The sequence below is a fragment of the Sciurus vulgaris genome (genome assembly GCF_902686455.1).
Source record: "Sciurus vulgaris genome assembly, chromosome: 4".
In the NCBI taxonomy this organism is placed as follows: Eukaryota; Metazoa; Chordata; class Mammalia; order Rodentia; family Sciuridae; genus Sciurus; species Sciurus vulgaris.
In genome coordinates this window covers 156,302,467-156,311,667 of record NC_136464.1, presented here as the reverse complement: position 1 = coordinate 156,311,667, position 9,201 = coordinate 156,302,467, and positions in this window count along the sequence as shown.

The window sequence follows — 9,201 nt, the reverse complement described above, 5'->3', positions numbered from 1 at the left end:
AGTCCTTGAAAATCTAACCAGAGTAATTAAACAAAAGAAAGAAATTAAAGGGATATGAATAAGAAAAGAAGAGGTCAAACTATCCCTATTTGCTGATGACATGATTCTATATTTAGAAGATCCAAAAAACTCCACCAAAAAGCTTCTTGTACTCATAAACAAATTCAGCAAAGTAGCAGGAAATAAATTTAACATCCATAAATTAATTGTGTTCCTAAACACCAATGACAAATCAGTTGAAAGAGAAATCAGGAAAACTATTCCATTTGCAATCACATAAAAAAATAAAATAAAATACTTGGGAATTAATCTAACAAAAGAGGTGAAAGACCTCTACGATGAAAACTACAGAATGCTAAATAAAGAAATTGAAGAAGACCTTAGAAAATTGAAAGCTCTCCCATGTTCTTAGATAGAATAAATATTGTCAAAACAGACATACAACCAAAAGTGCTATACAGATTTAATGTGATTCCCATTAAAATTCCATGACATTTTTCATAGAAATAGAAAAAGCAGTCATGAAACTTATTTGGAAAAATAAGAGGACCAGAATAGTCAACGCAATCCTTAGTGAGAAAAATAACGCAGACCTGAAATTATACTACAGTGTTATAGTAACAAACATGACATGGTATTGGCACAAAAATGGAATTGAAGACCAATGGAATGGAATAGAAGACTCAGAGACACACTCACATAAATAGAGTTATCTCATATTAGACAAAGGTGCCATAAACATGTGTTGGAGAAAACGGAACCTGTTCAACAGATGGAGCTGGGAAAACTGGAAATCCATATATAGTAGATTGAAATTGAGCCCCTATATCTCACCCTGCATAAAACTCAACTCAAAGTCTATCAAAGACTTTGGCGTGAGACCAGAGACCCCGTGCATACTAAGAAAAAGTAGGCCCAACTCTCCATCATGTAGGCTCAGGAATACACTTCCACAATAGACTTCTAAAGCACAAGAAGTAAAATCAAGAATCAATAAATGGAATTTTATCAAACTTAAAAGCTTCTTCACAGCAAAGGAAATAATCAAGAACATGAACAGAGAGCCTATAGAATGGCAGAAAATCCTTACCACCTGCACCTCAGAGCATTAATTTCTTCTTTAATGAACATTGATGGTTTGTACTTTCAAGGAATTTATTCATTTAATCTAAGTTGTGAAATTTACAATAAATTTTAGAATATTCCTCTTTTCTATTTATTTTTGTTATTTGTATCTATAACACCTATAGTGATACTACTTCTTTCATTCCAGATGTTTGCAATTTATGTCTTCCCTATTTCTTTAAGATGTTATTGTTTATTTGTTTGTTTTTGCACTAGAGAGGATCAAACCTAGGCCCTTGCACAGGCGAGGCAAGCACTCTACCATGGAGTTAAATACCTAACCCACTCCCTATTTCTTTATTCATATGGCTAGATATTTATTAATTTTACTGGTGTTTTCCAAATGCTAGCTTTTATTTCACTGATTTTCTCTATTGTCAATTTCCTATTGCTTTGCTTTCTTTTATTATCTGCATTATATCCTTCTTTCTGCTTGCTTTGAGAATAATTTGTTCTAATTTTTATAGGAAAGTAGTAAGTCATTGATTTTAGAACTATCTTCTAATAAAACCATTAAATGCCATACAATTTTGTTTAAACACAGCTTTAGCTATGTGCTATGAATTTTGATATTTCACGTTTCTATTTTTGTTCAGTTAAAATATTTTCTAATTTCTCACTTTCAAAAATCTGAATCAAGCTATTTAGAAAATATTCTGTTTAATTTCAAAATATTTTGAGATTTTCCAAATAACTTGTTATTATTGATTTCTATTTGGAAGATTTTGATTTTTTAAAATGCTTTGAAGCTTGTATCATGAGACAACATGTTATCTATTTTAATGGTTATGCTGTGTACATGAAAAGACTGTCTATTCATTCTATTGTTGGGCATACTCTATACTTGTGAATAAATTAAACTTGATAGCTAGGTTATTTAAGTCTTCTGACTGATATTTTGCTCATTTGTTCACCCTGATTATGCATAAGGAGTGTAGAAATATCCAAATCAAAAAGTAAATTTTTCACATTTCATTTATATCACCTTTTGTTTTACCAAATTTTGAAACTCTGTTGCTAAGTCTACTTAATGAATCAATTCATTTAAAAGTCCTTTACTTCTGTTACAATCTTTGATCTGAATTTGTCTTATATTAATTATAAAACTTCAGCATTTCTTTAATGTTTAAACAGTATATCTTTTATCATATTCTAAACTACTAGTGACTTTATATTTTAAAAGAATTTTTATAAATAACATATATCCTGTAAATAATATCTAGTTAGAGCTTTTTAAAGGCAGCCTAATCAATCTTTATATTTCAATTTAAGTTTTTAGCTCATTTACATTTAATGCAAATCAATATGACGATTTAAAGTTGCAGTTTTTCTGTTTGCTTTCTGTTTATTCTATCCTTTTTTGTGTATTTTTTTTCCTTTTGTGTCTTCTCTTGAAGAGAATTCAAAAGCTCTCCTGAACTTTAAAACTCATTCTGATGTAGGTCTACTAATGACTTATAATCTATAATTCTTTGTGTCATTATTTAGAGGTTCCTGTGGGGTTTATAATATACATTTTAACTCATTAGAGTATTTTCAAGAACTATTGTACTAAATAAAATAAAATTTAAGAATCTTTTAAGAGTAAGCATTCATTCTGCTCTCTGCTTTGTTTAGTTTTATTTCTTCTATTGTTGTAATGTATTTTATTTTACATACTCTTTAAGTCTCCAAATACATTGTTATTACTTTTAGGTAAATTTTAAGTAGATTAAAAAATTTAATCTTTTGTATTTAAATAGATATTTTCCTTTTCTGTTGCCCATCATTTCTTATGTAGACTCAAATTTTTACCTGAGGACCATTTTCTTTTATGCTAAAGCCTTTCCTTTTAACATTCTTATAATGTAAGTTTGCTGGTGATAAAGACTCTCATCTTTTGTTAGTTGAGGGAGGACTTGCTTTAGCGTTTATTTTTCAAAAATATTTCTATTGCAGATAGATTTCTAGGTTGATAATGTCTTCCAATACTCAAAAATTGCTACTAACATTTTCCTTTGGGATAACATACTTTCTGATGAGAAATCTACATAAATCTTATTTTCATTTCTCTATATATCTAATGTCCCATGTTTTTTGGTTGCTTTAAGTATTTGTTGATTTCTCAACAATTTGTTAATGATGTGTCTTAGTATGATTTTCTTAATGTTTGCTTTGTCTGGGATTTATAAAGTTTATTAGATGATGGATTTAGAGTTTTCATTAATAATTCAAAAGTTTTAACCTGTTATTTCCTCTCTCTCTCTCTCTCTCTCTCTCTCTCTCAGCTGAATTTGTTATAATGAAAGCATCTCCCAATACACTTTCTGTTCATTTCTTTAATAATTTTTTCACTGTTAACTTCATTTTGAATAGTTTCTACTGTCTTCAAGTTTACTGATATTTCTTTTTCTTTTTAGCATGTAATCTATTAATTCCTTCTAGCATATTTTAGTTATATATTTTAGTTTTAATCTCTAGAAGTTCCACTTGGGTCTTCAGAAAATCTTCAACCTTTCATATTATCATATTTATGTTTTCCTTTACTTACTTAAACAATTTATAATAGGATATTTATAGACTTTGATAATTTCAGCATACTCCTTGTTTCTTTCTGCTAATTTTTTTCTTTTGAATATAGATCATATTTCTTACTTTCTTTCATGCCTGATATTTTTATCTGTGTTTGATATTATGAAATTTATTGAGTATTATGCTGAATTTCATTGTATTCCTTTCAATGGTGTTGAATTTCTGGTATATAAGCTAAGTTACCTGTAAGTCAATTTCATCCTATCAAGGTTTGCTTTTAAGCTTTATTATGATGGACCCAAAGCAACCTTTTTTCTAGGTATAATTTCATGCACAGATAAGCATTTGCTTAAATATCCAAGGACATTCTCTATAGATCTCTGCAGCTTTCCCTCTACATAGCTTTCTCCCCTCCAGCACACTACCCTATAAACTCTAAGAATTTGGTTTGCGTTTTTGTTCCAATCTCAGCCTCAACTCAGTGACAACATTGGGTTCTGTTTGAGTTTCTGTTTTTGCATTGTAGCATGGAAATTTGATTGAAGCAACAGAAATTGGTATTCCCTTTCTTCATTTATTCATTTAATGAACATTTATTGAACAATCACTGTATACCAGGCACTGCTTGATGTACTAAATACAGCAGAGTAGAAAAAGTCCCAGCCCCATGAAATTCACATTGTAATGTTTTACAAGAGAAGAGAATTTACTGGAAAAAATATCTCTAGGAGGCACAGAGAAAATATGGGGTTTAGGAAATTTACTTAGGAAATGCACAGACTCAAGAAAATAAGTAGAAGCCAAGGTCACGCACAGGCCCAAAATATGCCCCACACGTGACTCTTACTGAAATCAATAGGCCTCTGACCTTTTCATATTCCTGTATTATCTTATCAAGCTTTAAAATTTTAGAAGAAATAATTGTATTTAACGAGATCTCAGTCAGTTCTCACCCCCTGAGTCCTCAAAGGCAGGGAGAGCAAGGAACAAGATCCTTTAATTTCTGCAGTAAGTGAAGCATTATTTCCATAAAGATGTCACATAATCAGGAATAGCATCCCTGAGATTAGGAAGGAGCGTGAAGCTGAGATGCTGAACAGTGAGAACGGTGACAAAAATTCCCTACAGTGGCACAGGAGATTTGAAGCATGCAGGAATGGCAGTAGGAAAGAAGCAAAAGAAGGTAAAAGCTGCATTCTGGAGTCAGAGGAAGAAGCAAGAAGTTCAGTGATTCTTTAGCAGAGAAGAAGTGAGCAGCCAGCGGGAGAAGAGAGCTGAGTTCTGAGCAAACCCGAATGACTGTTGTGTCTCTGGTATGGTTGCAGGCTAACTAGAGCTACTGCTGTGTTTTGGACAGCAGTGGCTCATGTCCCCGCTGCCCAGGACTGGGTTTATGGCAGATCTGACATTTTTCTCTCCTTTTTTTATTCCCAATGCATTTGCAATGAACCCATCCTGACAACGAGAAACTGGAGTGTGTCTGTTACTTGACATGGGAAAGGGCTAAAGAAATCTGATCTGCTAAGTAATAGTTCCATTCACTGGGAGATTCCACCTTAAATCCTACTTGGAATTCAACACCCCCCCACCGGGCTTACTCTCCTGGGATTTTTGTTTTCAGGGATGTAACAGAAGATAGCAGTGATTCCACTATTGTCTGCATTGAATTCCCATTGGGCATGTTTCACCCAAAATAAGTCAATGGGCATGGAAATTGTTGCTTTAATATTGAGAGAAATTAAGTCTCTAACTTTGATTTGATTTTTCAAAATGCATACAATTTTTGCCACCTCACAGGGCTGAACACAGTGGAATTTCTCTCCAAGAAACCAATTCTCCCCTTAAGCACATCTGCTGTGAATCCGGAGTCATGAAGTAGAGAGGACAATTAAAATCAATGACAATATTTAGTTTCCTGCCAAGAGCAGCTTGCCCAGTTAACAGACTGCACTCAGATGCCTGTGGTGCACTAAGAACACCCTGGGCTAGCTGGCTGCTCAGCTGGGGACACACTAATTGCTTTTATTAATGAGGAGAGCTCCCCTTCCTCCACCGATGTTCCTTGAACTTCCATCTCGGGCTTGGTTGGTGAAGCATGACTTCTACAAGCCAAACTCCACTTACAAGAGTTCTGTACTCAACAAAATCAGCAAAGCATATTTTGCAGGCAGACACAGGAAAGATAAAAAAAAAAAAAAGCTAAGTTTGAATTCCTAATAATTCTCTCAAATCATGACCATTTGAGAGTACAAAATCAAGTTCTGATCAAATGAATTTAAACTGTTAACACTATGTCTCTTGCAAGTTCTAAATATTGGGACATAGGGCTAGATGCTAGGTTTGAAATAAAGAATGGTGCATTTGGAGTCCAAAAATCGGGGCTCCTGTGCCACTTGCTGAGGGGCTTCCATCATATCACTTGATGTTCCTGAACTTTAGCCTCTTTGTGAAGAGTGAATGTTCCAGGGTTACTCCGTCTCACAGTTCCACAACTGAGATCAAATGAGACATGACATTTGAATAATCTATTAGGCAGTTCTAAGAGAATCGAATCTGAATATGGGCGCTTGCATATGTTCTCTCTGTTTATCCTACCAGAAGTTCCATTACCCATCAGTGGGTATTGAGCTGCCATATGCCCACATCACACTGGCCAAGGGCTGTCAGTCCATGTGTTTGCTCTTCATTGTCAGCGTCTTGTTAAACAGAAAGGCCAGTACCTTTGCTAATAGAGCCATGGAAAGTTCAAAAGGAGGATACTCATCTGTTCTTATTTCTATGATCTGGCTCTATCCAAATGGAATGGATTATTTCAAAGGTGACTATTGCCCTCATAATATGTTCCTTCAAAAGAATCTCTTCCCTCATCATTTGAATAGTAATGTGCCTAAAAGATAATAGAATGAGACAAACTTCATTACCCTACGTACATGTATGAAGTTGCAAATGACTTTACTTCCTGTACATCAAGAGAAACGATAGTTATACTTCATTTGTGCACAATGAATAAAAATAAAAGTTAAAAAAAAATTGCAGATGCACAATAAAGTATAAGAAGGATGTAAAACAATAAAATGAAGAAAAATTGATAAGGATGGATAAAGGCAAGAAAATTGTAGGAGATTGGAGAAGGAATAAGTAGCAACAAAGAAAATGACATTCTATGAGAGAGGTGCTAATTTAGCAAGAAAGATCAACAGACTTAAAATAAATAGAAAAGCATTTTTCAGGGAGATAATTTTGGATGACAGACCAACCAATACTAGATCTATGTTGATGCCTTTGTGCAGAAGAGAGATGGTCTACATGCAATGCCTACTTATATAGCTTAATGTGGAGACCTAGGGATATGATACCTCTGTAAGCATATATATTTGACACTTTTAAAATGTTTATTTATTCTACCTAGATCATGTTTATTACAGACTGTCTCATCTTAGAGTTATTTATGCCCCTGTCTGTCTCCTTTACTCCAGAGTGAATGGGCCAGAGCCAGGTCTTATTCACTTCGATATTATCAGCAGAGAGATAGCACAGTATCTATCACACACTAAAGGTTTAACAAAATTTTAGAGTAAATTGAATTATTTTTGGACTTTATTATCTCTTATGTGTGTTTACATGTGTTAAATTTTTTTTGGAAAATTTCATTTTGATTAAACATCTCGAGTTAGAAATATGACAATAATGCACTCCAATACCAAGAGAACAATTCTGAAAATCTGCTTGCAACAATCCCAGGGAATAATTATCTGTCTATTCTTGATGGGAATCTATCTTTCAAACTAAGAGAATAAGGAGAGAAAGCATGGGAGTCTTTTTTTTTTTTTTTAAAGAACTGTCATTTAGTGTTTATTTATAAAATGTTTGATAATTCAAAACATATATTTATATCCTTTTATGTCTATTTCCCTGAGATTAACACATTTTAAGAATCTTTTATTATACATTTTTAAATAAAAGTCTGTTCTTTGTTGTCTGCACTATTAGGATCCTCATTCTACATTCATACCTGTGGGGCTTTGAAGGGTTAAGTGATCTGTCCAGTTGGGCCCATTAAGAGCTAGGATCTCAACACATAAATTTTGGAAGAGACAGAAATATTTAGTCAATAATAGACTAGAAATGACAGCAGAGCAGGAACTACCTGCCTTGAACAGGTGCTCTATAGGCATTTGGGTCTCACACAACAAAGGAGATGGAAATGCATATTATTGTTTTTGTTTTTTTAATTGAGGTGGTAACTATCCTTACTGGAGAGGAGACAGGTAGATGGATAGTGTTTATATAGCAAAGAAATATGATGCAAGCCATCAACCCTTAGCCCTTAAAAAATTTAAAATCTATCCGGAGAAGAAGAAAAGATAACTGAAGCGATTAATTGACTAAAGGATATAAGCAAGTCACACACCTCTTCACAAGATGGAGATACTTCGACATGAATGATAGAAGGTGTGAGATTGTTCTCCACCACAAAACCACTTCAGCAGCATCATCACCTATTTTTGTCAAGTTATCCTGAGGTAAGACTTTCAGTCCAAAGCTTCCTGGTTAGTTATCCCCTCCCTGTTTGTTTAACAGTGTCCTTTAGCTCTGAAGTAAGATCATGTGGCAGAAATGGGTAGGGCCCTCAGCCTGCATCAGTGAAGTCCATCCACTGAGACGCCTTTCAAAGTCATGGGAGAAGCAGCCTTTGAAAGCAATGCATGTTCTGTCTTAACGGAGAGGAAACGTACAACTTCCTCATACAGATGGTAAAACTGCTCCTCTTCTTTTTGCCCATATCTGACAGTTCGTCACTCATACTGCGAATGTGTGTAAAGGTCAGAGAGTGACTGTGAAAATGGTGACTTTAGACAGATGGGCTGAAGGTTGAGGACCGAGCATGCCTCACGCACTTGGCATTTCCACGTGCACGGTCTTCGCTTGCTCTAGCTCCCGGGGCTGGAGGAGGCTGCTTCTCCAAGGATCACTTCCAGTTCTCGTTATCTTCATGGTGATTTCTGTGTTCCAGATGTAAAAGATATCAGGAATTATTTTTATTAGGGGGAGCAACGGTAAAGAAGAAAAAAAATATTCCCTTTTTCTGTGAAGAGGGAAAGTTGTCTACAGGAGGCATTGAATACTCAGAGATTTTTAATGTTTTCTTCATTTTTCTAAATCCAAGTGAGGATAGTAAATCACCTAAGAATGAAGGTACAGAAAGTCACATCGAGCAAAGAATTTACCTATTTCACAATTTTGTAAGTCAATTGGCTGTGTTAACATTTGAAGTTGCTTGTAGATTGCACTTATACCAGACAAAATGACTATCATTATCAAGGTTAATAATGAAAACTCATGGGGCATATTCAAACAGTGTGAAAACTTGGAAGGAAAGAGTGGAGAAAGACGAGAGGGAAGAGAAAGGTAGGGAGGAGGAAAATTGCTGGTTTTGAAACAAAAGAATCTGGGAACATGAATCTTTTAAAAAATCAACCAAATTCATATTGTCAACTAAATATATGCAAAAGAAATCTTTAATTACTAGTTTTGCTCCCACCGCTTCTCGTCTATTCTATTCTT